A 13,510-nucleotide genomic window follows, 5' to 3' on the forward strand; every position below is an offset into this window, starting at 1 on the left:
CTAGTAAAAACTACCTTTGTGATAATAAGGTATTGTATTTATTAAAGCCTCAGGCAAATGGCTTTTTAGTAAATTAATGCCCCAAAATTTGGGCATCAAATGAGCATGAATAATAAAAACTCAGAGAAATTGGGGTTCAACCTAAAAGTCAAGAAAAGAAAATAGACAGCCACTAGCTCTTACCTCAATCTGAAAATGATGATCCTGCCTCCAGAAAACCTCAGAAAAAGCCTGAGAATGTCTCCTCCCATTTTTTTTAAATATGGAAGACATCACGAATTTGCGTGTCATCCTTGCACAGGGGTCATGCTAATCTACTCTGTATCACTCAGATTTTAGTATATGTGCTGCGGAAGCGAGCACTCATCCCATTTTGTAATATTCTCTAGGGTTAGGATTAAAGACATTTACCATTGGGATTAAAGGCATGTACCACCTGGTTTCTATGGCAACTAGTGTGGTTACTGAGGTTAAAGGTGTGTGTTACCAAAGGCTGACCAGTGGAGCTGTTTTTACTCTCTGATGTTTAGTCAAGCTTATTTATTAAACTACATTAAATACCACTACATTTCTCAAAATATGCAACTTCCTTAAACTGAGGTTGGCTTTTCAATAAGGAAGTTGATGTGTAAAAAATTGAACTATATGATAGAAACTTAATAAATAATGAATATTGAGTACAATATCAGAGAAAGTTGTTCTGACATGCATTTTATATAATCACTTAGGCCACATTTATCAGTTTTCTTCTTTTATAACATTTTAAAAGTTTTCAATGATGTTTTCATTGGAAAGATGCATATTATCCCATTATCCTACACCCCCAAATTTATTTAGCTAATCTTGGACAAAGAATTGAAGAGATATCAGATGCCACTGTTCAATACCATAGAAGCATTTTCCTTTGATCACTCTGTGGAGCAGTATGATGTTCTGAGCTGTGTTTGTTAACTTTCTATATTACAGAAGAGAGAAAATGGAGTGCTATTTGTATAGATGAGTAACTATAACTCAACATATTAAATTTTATCTACCAACTACAGTCTTCTCTTTATTCAACTTTGGCAAATCCACTTCTTATCTTTTGGTTCTACCTTCATGCTGTCCTCTCACAGAGTTTTACAAAATACACAGAGCATGACCCAGAAAAGTATGTTTCTCGTTCAACAGCAATTGTCACAAAGGGTCAAGTAGCCTGAAGTAGAATATGTAAGCTAATTATGAAACTGATGGAATCAGAGATTTCACTCCAATTACTAAGTTTCTTGCTTTATGATCAGAAGCTCGAGAAAAATCTACATGCATCAATGTCAATACATTATTTTAAGGTTCGGTGACCCTCAAATTCCCAATGCTCTAATATAGTAGAATAATTGATGTACTAAAGTACATTTCAAGAAATATGTTTAAGTGATGTGAAGTTTTTAATCAAACATGGAACTCTATGAATAAGCCAATATTGGGTGTTTGTGTGTAATTAGAGAAATAAAATTCAGATGATTAAGAAATGAGGTGAAGAAAGTGGTCAACCGTATTAACAATGAGAGAAACCAGTGGCTTTTGTGTAACCCTGTGATGTAAATCTTGTCTCAGTACTCACGCTATAAATATCTTCATTTCTTGTCCATAAAGCAGAGAAGTTCATAAATTAAGCAACACACGCTAAAATATTAATCCCCACATGGTTACTAAGTATCTACCAGTTTGCATTGATGTTCCAGCAAGTGTACCTGAATGCTAATATCCTCCTTCCTTCCTCTATATTTCTTTTCTTCACCATTGTCCTTTCTTATTTGATGGAAGACAACTCAACAATTTTGAAAAAGAGATTTTTAAGCAACTGAGATAGAATGAATCAATTTATAAGTTGTCAGTCTCATACTTAGCACAAAATGCACTTTAGAGACCTCACATCGGCTTCTATTCAGAATGAGTAATTTTCAAAATCTGGTGCGGTTAAATGCAAAATACAATAATTACAGCAAGTTAAAATGATGTTAAATTGTAGGAACATCTTCATATAATATATGCACATATTTTAACTGAAAGTACCAGAGAATTCCCACATCCAATGTTTTGAGAAAAAATATATTAAGATATACTTAATATCCCAAAATATCCAGGTAGCCGTATTCACCATATAGCTTGTCTTAATCTACATTGACTTCGAATACAGCCTGAAACATTGTAACAAACGTAGTGATGAGACTAAAGTAAAACTGACAGTTTTGCTCCATCTTCTCAGTAACATCACTTATCAAAACATCCCCTTGTTTCTTCACTTTCAATTAAAATCACAGTTTGACTCTCTAATTCCATTCCTGTAGCTGAGATTTCCCTAATGGCAGATATCTACTGTTGTAAGGAGGAGGCCGCTAGTGGGTTCCTGGCAACTTAGCCCCAAAATGACCACCCAGACACTTTATTAATTAAATCACTGCTTGGCCCAATAGCTCTAACTTCTTATTGGCTAACACTTACATCTGAATTTAACCCACTTTTAGTAATCTGTGTATCACGACATGGCTGTGGCTTACCGGGTAAAGTTTCCAGCTTCTGTCTCCAGTAGCAGCTCCATGGCTTCTCTCTGACTCTGCCTTCCTTCTCCCAAGCAATAGGCCAAGCCAGTTTCTTTATTCATTAATGGTAATCACAGCATAGAAGGGAGATCCCACATACTCAGTAACATCACTCATCAAAACATACTTTTGTTTCTTCACTTTCAATTAACATCACAGTTGACTCTCTAATTTCATTCCTGTAGCTGAGACTTCCTTAGAGACAGATATCTACTATCCCCTAGGCTTGTCTGTTCATTCTCTCAACAAATTGTCTGCTATCAAATGACATTTAGCAAATATAAATATCATTTGAAATATGTCTTCAAATACCACTTAGTCATATTCAGTTCATCAGGAAATATTTAGAACATCAACAGGGATTCAATTGCTTTCCTCATAGGATGTAGTTAGCAAAACTAAAATAAAAATTAATGAAATTAAAGAGAAAAGGTCAGGTTGTTAGAATTGACACTCATTAACTGGGAATTTTAAAGTTTTCTAATACTTGTCTTGCTTTATTTATTAAAGCAGTGATTTAATTAATAAAGTGTCTGTGTGGTCATTTTGGGGCTAAGTGGCCAGGAACCGACTAGTGGCCTCCACCTTAAAACAACAGATATCTGCCTTTAGGGAAATCTCAGCTACAGAAATGAAATTAGAGTCAATAAATAAATAAATATTTATTTATTATTGTCTTCTGTAAAATGAAGGTTTTCTGAGTTGATATCCAAATTATATCTTCATTTCAAAAATATTATTTTAACTGCAATTTTAAAATATTAAGTGTTAGAATTTTATTATTCAAATATTGTTTTATTATTCAACTATTATTGAGAACCAAAAAAAAAATAGCATGCCTGCCTTCATAAACTCCAAGTCTATGTATATTGTATGATTATAAAATGCAGACAAACACACACACAGGAAATAAATATGCACATGCAAATACTTCATCTTCTGTTTTGAATACTCTGTTGGTTGGTCTTCTGCCATCTTGGTACAGGGTAGGGCCATCTAGAAATAGGGAATCTCAATTAAGAAAATGCTTTTATCAGATTAACCCATAGACAAGTCTGTGGGAAATGTTCTTGATTAATGGTTGATGTAGAATGGTCAAGCCCTCTATGGGTGGCATGACTGCAGGGCTGGTATTCCTAAGTTATATGAGATAGCAGGCTGACAAGCCAACAGGTGTAAGCCAGTAAGCAAATTTCTTCCATGGCCTCTGCTAAAGTTCCTACCTCCAGGTTCCTGCCTTGAGTTCTCTTAGTGAAAGACTGGGACTTGGACATGTAAACCAAATAAACTGTTTTGTTTCCAAGTTAAATTTGTTCAGTGCTTTATCACTGAAATAAAGGGAAACTGAGACATGTGTGAAAGAAAACTGCTTGGGGGTCATACTGCTCTGTTTATTTCTGCTTCATTTCTGTGAACTGAAGACAGTGACCTCTGGCAGAGTAGGCAGCTTGTCAAAGTCACATTTGCTGTGTTTAGTTCTAAGGAATTCTTCTTTATAATGAGCAAACTATACCTTTAGTAGACAGAAGAAATGTCCAATCAAGAGAGATGAAGTTCATAGTAAAGAAGACGTGTTATATGAACTGATCTCTGTCCATGAGATAACCAATAAGAGTTTTGTGGTTCTCATTTATTTTTCACAATGTATTATAACACTTTTCCCTTCTCTTTCAAACCTACAGATTCTCCTATAACCCTCTGTACTCTTTTTCAAATTCAAGGCCTCATTTGTCATCAAATGTTATTGCATAAATATATATTCCCAAATATAACCTGTTGAGTCCATATCATGTTACTTGTATATATGTTTTAAGGATTGACGGCAGGGTACTGAACTGCTGTACCCTTCCCTGGGGAGAGCCACCTCTCCATTCCTGTAGTTCTTTTTTAGGATCGTGCCTCCTGAGCTTTTCCCCATGGAGTTCGGCATCATCATTAATTTCCCCTTCTTCAGCTCACGTTTAGGCAGTAGTATGGGTGAAACCTAACAAGTGTAACTTTTGATGTAACTAGGAGACCCAGTTTCACAGCAAAATCCCTGATACTCCTGGCGTCCACAGTCTTTTTACCCTTTCTTCCACATTGTTTTCTGAGCTTTAGCCATTGGGACTGAGTTCTGTAAACGGAGGCTGCACTCTTATTTCCTGGACACTGAGACCTAAATAATCACACAAAACCTGCATTAATTATAACACTGTTTGACCAATGGCTCAGGTGTATTCCCAGCTAGCACTTACATCTTACATAAATTCATTTCTATTATTTTACACTTACCATGAGGCTTGTGGTTTGTTACCTCAGATCTCGCTTCCTGGGTGTGGCATCTCCTACTCAATATTAATAATTTGGATACATCATCCAATATAATGAGTTAACAAGCCAATTCAATAATATTTGCAAATACATCTCATGGCACATTTTTCTCTGTACATTTACTCTATTAGTTTGATAATTTTAACTTTGTTAACTATTAAGGGAACATCACTATGATCTCCTTAACTCTATTTTCTGTCCAGTCTCTATCACCACTTGCCATCCACTCTACACATGAACTCAGATGTATCATCTTAGAAATCTAATTATATCAATACTATAATTAAAACTTACATTTATATAGCATTTTGTGTTTCCCAATTCTTTAAAACTGCATTCACAGCTCTTTATGTGTAATTTAATTATTCTTAATTCTGGATGTACATACAGTGTAACACAACTTTCTTAGTTGTTGATGATAGAAGCAGAAAAGAAAGAGTGGGGATATAAATTAAATTACATGGATAACTTTTAACCAAATTGCCCTAAAGAACATTTGAAAAACAATATAACAATTAGAAACCAAATACACATTATTTTTAGTTACACACAGAGCTTTCCACAGGGGTGATATCTTAGTTCTATTTACCATTGCTTTGGTAAAACAATGTAACAATAGCAACTTAAGGGAGAAAACATTTACTTGGCTCACAGTTCTGGGTTGTAATCTATCATTTGTGGGTATGTCAAGGTCCCTGAACTCTAAGTAGATAGTTGTGTTCTATTTATAGCCAAGAGCAATATAAATGTATGCTTAATATTCACCTTGCTTTCTCTGTTCTTACATAGTCCAGAATATCTTACCTAGGAAAGGGTACTACCCATAGTGTGTAGGTCTTTCTACTTCAATTAATGCAATAAAGAAAATCCCAACAGACTCTGTCGGAAGCCTGCCTCTTGGATGACTCTAGATTATGCATATTTGATAATTAATGCTAACCAACACAGAAGCCTATGCTTTGGTTTATTTTTTAGTTTCTTTTTTTTATTTTTGTAATGCAATCTTTTACACCATAAATGTTTGAACAGTAACTTAAAAGGAGGCTGCTCTTGACTGAGTTTTAGTGGCTTAGGTCTCTACCTGGCTGCCACTCCTGAGGAGACATCATGACAGAACGCCATGATGGAGAAAAAATTTCATCTTATGGCATCTGGGAAACACAGGAAAGAACTGCACACAAGAAAATTTCCATGATACTTGATTCCATCAACTATTCTCGACCTCCTAATAATTTGGTAATTTGTTGATAAGTTGCTACTTTCATGATCTAGTCACCTCTCATGAGCATCTCAGTTGGGGATCAATCCCTTAACAGAGGAGCTTTTGGAGTTCCTTGTCTCCAAACCATAATGAAGCAGACACCTGGCTCTGAGAGAGATGATCCCACCCCTCACCACAGGTGCAGAACAGTTGGCTCTGCCCTTCACCTGAGAGGGGCAATCCCAGCATAGACCAAGACTGACCAACTCAGCTACCACCCAGGCCCATATCCTGTGCTTTAAGTCTGCCCATCCCAACGTCTATTCCATCTGTGACCTGCTAAAGTGCATGAAGGGACTAGTCCTGTGGAAACACAGCCTCAGGATCTCAAACAATAAGAGCAACAGCAGGATACTTAAGAGGAGTTTCAATGAAGGTTTAGTACTGATAGTATACCAAAAGCCTGGGGCCTTGAACCAGACCAACAGCTCATTACAATGAACAATTGCAGGTAAAGCTGTTTGAGCAGCTCACAGTGTCACTAAGATGAATGAAGAGGCGATGGAGAGGCAGGAAAGACAGAGGAATGAAGTGGGAATTTTTGTTTGTGTTTTTTAATATTTTTTTCTCTTATGGGGGCACAAGGATAGAGGGACTGGGAAATGAGTGAGAGAGATCAGGGTGCATGGCATGCAATTCCCAAAGAATCATTAAAATTATTTTAAAATAAAACAAAAATCATAAGTGGCTGAAGGGATGACTTTTTGGTCAGGAGCACTGGCTGCTCTTTTAGAGGTCCCATATTCAGTTCCCAGCATCTACATGGTGGCTCACAACCATCAGTAACTTCAGGTCTAAGAGATCTGATATTCTTTCCTGGAATCCTTAAATACCAGGCAAGCACACCATACACAGACAAGCATGCAGGCAATGTTTAATACACATAAAATAAAATTAAAATGCAAAAATAACAGTTCAATACAAAATATTAATAACAAATAAACCAATAGAAGACATCTATGAAAATGTGAATAGACTTTTAACAGACAAGTAACTCTAGCACAATGTTAGTAGGAATGTTTGCCATTGCTGTGGGAGGTTGGCAATTTGCTAAAGTTTAATTACATGCCCGATGATGCCACTCCTTACAACTAAAGACAAACGCATGCACTCAATAAAAGCTGTAATTAACTATTTAGCAGTTTTATTAAAAATACAAAAAATATGTAAATGTTCATTTTAAAAGGTTGAAAGATTATTGTGGCTATAAATTAGTTGATAACTGAAAAAATTATTCATATGTGTAACATGAATTATACAAATATAGTGAGCTAAAGAAAAAAAGGCACAAAATCATATTTTCTATGTTTATATTCACATGAAACTTTAAACAAAGAAAAAAAACTAAACAGTGTTCGAATCAAATCAATAGCATCTTGGAAAGAGGAACATTGCAAAAGATAAAATGTTTTGAAACGATAAAGTAGAAAAAAATAAATCATATAAGTTGAAATTATTTGTCAATTACGTTAAAAATTTCTTTACTTCAGTTGTGGTGGCTTATCTCAGGTTTTGTATTTGTCAAACCTAACCAACCTAAATAGGTGCGGTATGCAAATTTTTAACTGTTAAGCAATTTATAATCTAGTAATTTTGACATTTAAAACCTAGCATTTCCCAACTAACATGTCTCTTTTAGAAGTGTACAATTAGGTATTAATTTCTAATGTATAAATAATTATAAGAATGACAAATAGTCTCACAAAACAAAAACAATTTCATGCGAAAACTACAAGCCCAAACCCAGAACTCAATGATAAAATTTATGCTGATTATTCACAAAAATATTTACAAGTACTTCTTTGGTAATACAAAAATAAAGTACAGAAGAGTCAAGGCTATATAATAAACACCAGCCATGAATCTTAATTTGTTTGTCCTAAATATTTTGTCATGAGAAAGGGCCTACTAACACACACACACACACACACACACACACACACACACACACGTGCACACAGTTTACTTTTTTCTTTTTGTTATTAAAACTTTTTCATATATTTTACATACCACAAGAGCTTCTAGCCCTCTTCTCCTCTTGTTCCACCCCCCATTCCCCTCCCCACCCACTCCTCCTCCCATCTCCATTCAGAAAGGACTATAATTCACAACACATGGCTCATCAAGTTTTGGTAGGATCAAGCTCTTTCCCCTGCATCAAGTCTGGGCAAAGTAATCCAACAAGAGGAACAAGTTCCCAAAAGTCAGCTAAGTGTTCGACTCTTAGGAGCCCCATGAATAAACCAAGCTATGCAACTGTCAGACACATGCAGTGGTCTAAGGCCTGTCCAAGAAGGCTCCGTAGGTGATGGTCCAGAGTTCCCAAGAACTCTGTGGGTTTCCCTGTCATAACCTTGATCCCCATTGCTCATACAATCCCTCCTCTCTTTATTCAATCGAACTTAAGATCAGCCTGGCTGTGGATCTCTGCATCTGCTTCCACCAATTATTGGGTCAACACTATCTGATGGCAATTAGGGTAGTCACCAGACTGATTACAGTAGATTGCCAGGTCAAGAACTCTCTCCATTACTGCTAGGAGTCTTAGCTGGGGTCGTCCTTGTAGATGCCTGGGAGTTTCCCTGGCACCAACCAGGTTTCTCCGTACCTAGAAATCCCCTCATATCAAGAAATATCTTTCATTGCTCTCCGCCTCCACCCTGCCCCTAACCTCTCTCCTATGCCCAAACTGATCCCTCATTTTCCGATACTGCATCCCACCTACCAACCCCTGTCCCCTGTTTACCCAGACATCTTTCCAACTTCCCTTTCCCAGGGAAATCCATGCAGCCATTTTTTTTTTTTTTTTGAGCCCACCTTGATATCTAGCCTGCCTGGGGTTGTGGACTGTAGGTTGGTTATCTTTTTTTTTTTTTTAGATTGATTTGATTTATTTATTATGTATACAACATTTTGCCTCCATGTATGCCTGCACGCCAGAAGAGGGCACCAGATCTCTCATTACAGATAGTTGTGAGCCACCATGTGGTTTCTGGGAATTGAACTCAGGACCTCTGGGAGAGCAGCCACTGCTCTTAACCTCTGAGCCATCTCTCCAGCCCTAGGTTGGTTATCTTATACTTTACTCATAATATCTATTTACAAAGGAGTATATATGGTGTTTGTCTTTCTGCGTCTGGGATACCACAAAGAATGATTATTTTTAGTTCTATCCATTTACAAATATCATGAGATCATTGTTTTTCAGAGATTAGTAATATTCCATACACATATACTTTATATATTATATATATATAGTATATGGTTGTGATTTCATGTTTGTCTAAAAAAATTAGGACCTATATATGAGAGAAAATATATTTGTCTTTTCTAGTCTCGCTTATTTCATTTAATAAGATAATTACCAGTAGCATCCATATATTATTTTTTATGGTTGGCCAAGACTACATAATGCACATATGAAATTCTCTCTATCTAGTCATCTGTTGATATAAACTTCATGACTTCACTGTTGCAAATAATGCAGTAACAAACACCGATGTGACCGTATCTGCATAGAATGTTGACTTAGGACCCAAGGAGAGGTGCACCTGGGTTGTGAGTTCTACTTCGAATTTTTCAAGGACCCCAGGACTGACTTCTATAACGACTAGGCTAATGACATATGCATTGGCTGTGCCCTAAGTGTTTACTTTGCCCCTTGACACGCCACATTTTTAAATGTGTAAGGCTTCAGGTCTTGAGTTATGTTTCTCATTCAACTCTCTCGGCTGCTCGCTCACATTCAACAAATCGCCCTTTCACAGTTTTTGTGGAAAAAGCAAAACCCAGAATTCTACACCCTATTTATACAGCTAACAGCTCAAAGAGAGCTTTGGGATTTGCTAACAATAGGAATATTTCACAACTTAACTATTCGCAGGAGGGACCTCCTGGATTTTGCATGATTGGCACAGCCAGTTCTAGCATGTTGTAATTGTCCTTGCCCTAGATTTCATTTACTAATATTAGAGAAGGGTATTTCCCGATGAGCAGCCTGCTACTTCTAGTTAAATTCTATCAGCTGAGGTGGTATTCAGTTTTCATTTAAAGACATCCCAACCAATAACTTTATAAAAGTCAGCATATTCTTTTAAAAGGATGATTGAATAATGGAACTTTCTTTTTGCTGATTAATAATTTTACCCTTAGTAAACTAAAACATTGGATCTTTGATTCTTTTTACTCTTAAGCAGTTTATATTGAAGAATAAGTTCTAAATGAAATTTGAAAATTCCAGGAACAATGCCTGATGTCACATCACATGATCTAAAAGGTACTTTGCTCCAAAATAACCCAGAGTGGCAGCCCATGCACCACCTGTGCTGATGAAAATCCAAACTAAGTCATATTAGCTTGTATTATATTTCAAGATGTGGACCAGGAGTAACTCGGTTCAAATGGTAGCTTTCTGTTTCTATTGGTCCTCAGAGGGAAAAATAAATCTATGAGAGTAACTTTTCAAATTTGAGTCATAAAATACATTAATGACTTCAGAACAAATATTTTGAAACTATATATTTCTCTAGGACATGGCTTGATCTTAGGAACTATTGTTGATAACCAAGTTATCATTCTGGAGAGATACAGGCTAAGTACCTGAACTTGATGGATTTAATTCAAATATTAGCATGCAACAAAGTACATATGAAGAGAATGTGGGCTAGAAATTACAATTAATTTAGCATCACCTTTATATATGTACTCCATACATATGTACTTTTAACTTCTTCCCAGGATTTTTTCTTTTTAAGTTTTAAAATTTTATGTAAATGAGTATTGTGCCTATGTGTTTCTGCAGATCATAGGAGTGCAGTAATCACCCAGGCCATCACACAGTGTTCTATATTGTGGAACTGGAGTTACAGATGGTTGTGAGTGCGCATGTGGGTACTGAGAATCAAAGTCAGGTCTTCTAACAGAGTGGTTACTGATCTTCAAAACTGAGCCAGCTCTCTAACCTCAGATCTTGACTAATATCTGTATGCCATATTTTGAAAGCCAACAAAAATAAAACTGAATATAACTACACCAAAAGATATGGTGTATCTGTATTTGCAGTAAGCAATTATATCATTATATAATAATTGTTGTCTGCTCAAATTTATTTGCCCTCCTCTATCCCTTACCTACCAAGTCTCCAAATCACTCCTTTACCAGTTTTATAGGATAATTTCCAACGTTCTAGATGGGGAAGAAATATGTTAATACAGAAACACATTTTAAACAAACTGCATATATGAATGAATTTTACTTTGCAATTAATGGAATCATAGACTCTAAACTATATATATGTCAGTTTTTAATACACAATATATTGAATATTAGTAACATATATTATTAATACATGTAATATATGTAGTATAATATATGATATATTAAAATAATAAATGTTAGATATATAAAAATTGACCAATAGAAAAAATATATTATATATAATATATTTGATATATAAATATAGGAAAAGCTGAATGAGGGGGAGGGAAAGTGGAGGCGGCGGTGGGGAAGAGACAGAAATCTTTAATTAATTAATAAAGAAAGAAATAAATTAAAAAAAGAAAATATTATTTCCCCTGCTTATAAATAAGACAAAATTATTGCAATGTTGAAAAGAATGTGGCAAAAAAGAAAGTTGTTCACTTCTCATCAAAGGTTAAATCTTATCTGTTGATGAAATATTTTGACCTCATTGAATACAGTGATTTACATACTCTATAAATATGTAACTGATCAGCTCTGTGTGTGTTTCAGAACATAGTTTCTCTTGTTTAGCTCCCATATGTCATAGCTGCTCTTTCCTTCCAAGGGAAAAAAAAAAAAGAATACTTGCCAGAATCAAATTAAGAGAGACAGGATTTATTGAGACTCGTGGTTGGAGAAAGCAGAGCCCATCATGGAGAACATGGTGTTCAAGGTAGGAGAAGCAGACAATGAGTGATCCCCACGGTGGTTGGATAGACAGAGCAGAGGAAGGTTAGAACTCCTGCCTAAAGTGGCCTAGATCTGACAACCATGCTCACATTTAAAAGATTTCACAACCTCTCATAACTAAAGACCACTCAACATATTTATAAATTCAGATCATTTTTAAATGATCCTAGTGCACTTCTAATGAGGTTTCAAATGACAGGGCAAACAGAGATGCAAAGTCCTACACAAAAAAAAAATGTACAAATTTTGCGAATATCAACGTACAGAATTCCTATGAAGGCAGTTCGGAAAACTCTCACTTTTAAAATATAAACTATAGTTTAGGCTGTCAGCTTTTAGAAAGACTTTTTGTACACATGCACACAAAGAATATTCAAAACTGACAACAATTGCTATGCTATATAAATTTATACACAACATGAAATTATTCAAACCTTTTAAGACTCAGGTATAGCAAGAGCCTTCTCATGGGAAGTAACTGTACTATAGAAAAACAAATTGCAAAAAATGTGAATCAATTAAAAAATATTACATATTACATATTAATTACACGAATTATCATATATATGGGTGTAGAGATGCTACAACTTTAACAGTTCATGTTTCTGGGCACTGTTACTTTTCATTCTGGTGTTCAATTTTATTTCTGCATTATTTGAATTTGCAAGTCTGTTTTACTTTTCCAATCAGAAAAAAAAAATCAAGCTGCTTTTAAGCAAAGATATATGGATATGTGTTAGTTTCTTTCAGTTAATTAAAGAATTTTATATTATGGCTCAGATTTATTGAGCCACAAGGTAGAGAAGCTAGCAGGATGCAATTACATGGGTAGTCTTGAAGCCTATTGCTTTGTGTAACTTGGATAGTGAGGCAAGATGGAAAACTACACTTACGATGAAAATGAATCCTGTGAGCCAGTCGTTTTGTGGATAGATTTATTTTTTATAGTTTCCTTAGTGTTTGTCTGAAGGAGGAAAAGACATAACGTAAGAATGGGGATGGTAAAAATATCTCATTTCGTACCTTCCTTTATTGACAGGTGTAAGTAATACCTTATGTTTACAGATCACCTCTTTTAGAGAGTGAGCTATATTTATGGACACCTATTCATCACCAGACCATTCTTGTTTCTAAATTCAGAGATCCATAAGCAGACCATTTGAATAAATCCAGTCGAACAATTACCTAATGACAGGTAATTCTTCGGGTCTTTGGCCAATTAAATTTAGCTTATTTTCTAACTTTGGGAATTGTTTGGTTGAATTAATGTACTCTTGCACTAAAAATATAATAACTAGCTCAATTTCTATTGTTTAAAATATCTTTTACTTACTCAAGAGTACTTAGTTACATTAAAACACTAATCCAACAAAGTGTCGATCAAGTCAGTTGTCTCAATTTTTAATTGAGATAAATCTTTTGGAAG

At 35.3% G+C, this 13,510-nt stretch overlaps 1 non-coding gene across 1 annotated transcript; it reads right to left on the reverse strand.

Moving 5' to 3' along the window:
• Positions 1–256: 256 nt before the first annotated feature.
• Positions 257–363, reverse strand: LOC126492182 (U6 spliceosomal RNA). Its single transcript, XR_007589545.1, has one exon. It is a non-coding gene; the product is annotated as a U6 spliceosomal RNA (small nuclear RNA).
• Between the last annotated feature and the right edge of the window lie 13,147 nt (positions 364–13,510).

This window comes from Alexandromys fortis, unplaced genomic scaffold (assembly GCF_014885135.2).
Source record: "Alexandromys fortis isolate MF-2015 unplaced genomic scaffold, M_Fortis_MF-2015_v1.1 scaffold_301, whole genome shotgun sequence".
Classification (NCBI taxonomy): Eukaryota; Metazoa; Chordata; class Mammalia; order Rodentia; family Cricetidae; genus Alexandromys; species Alexandromys fortis.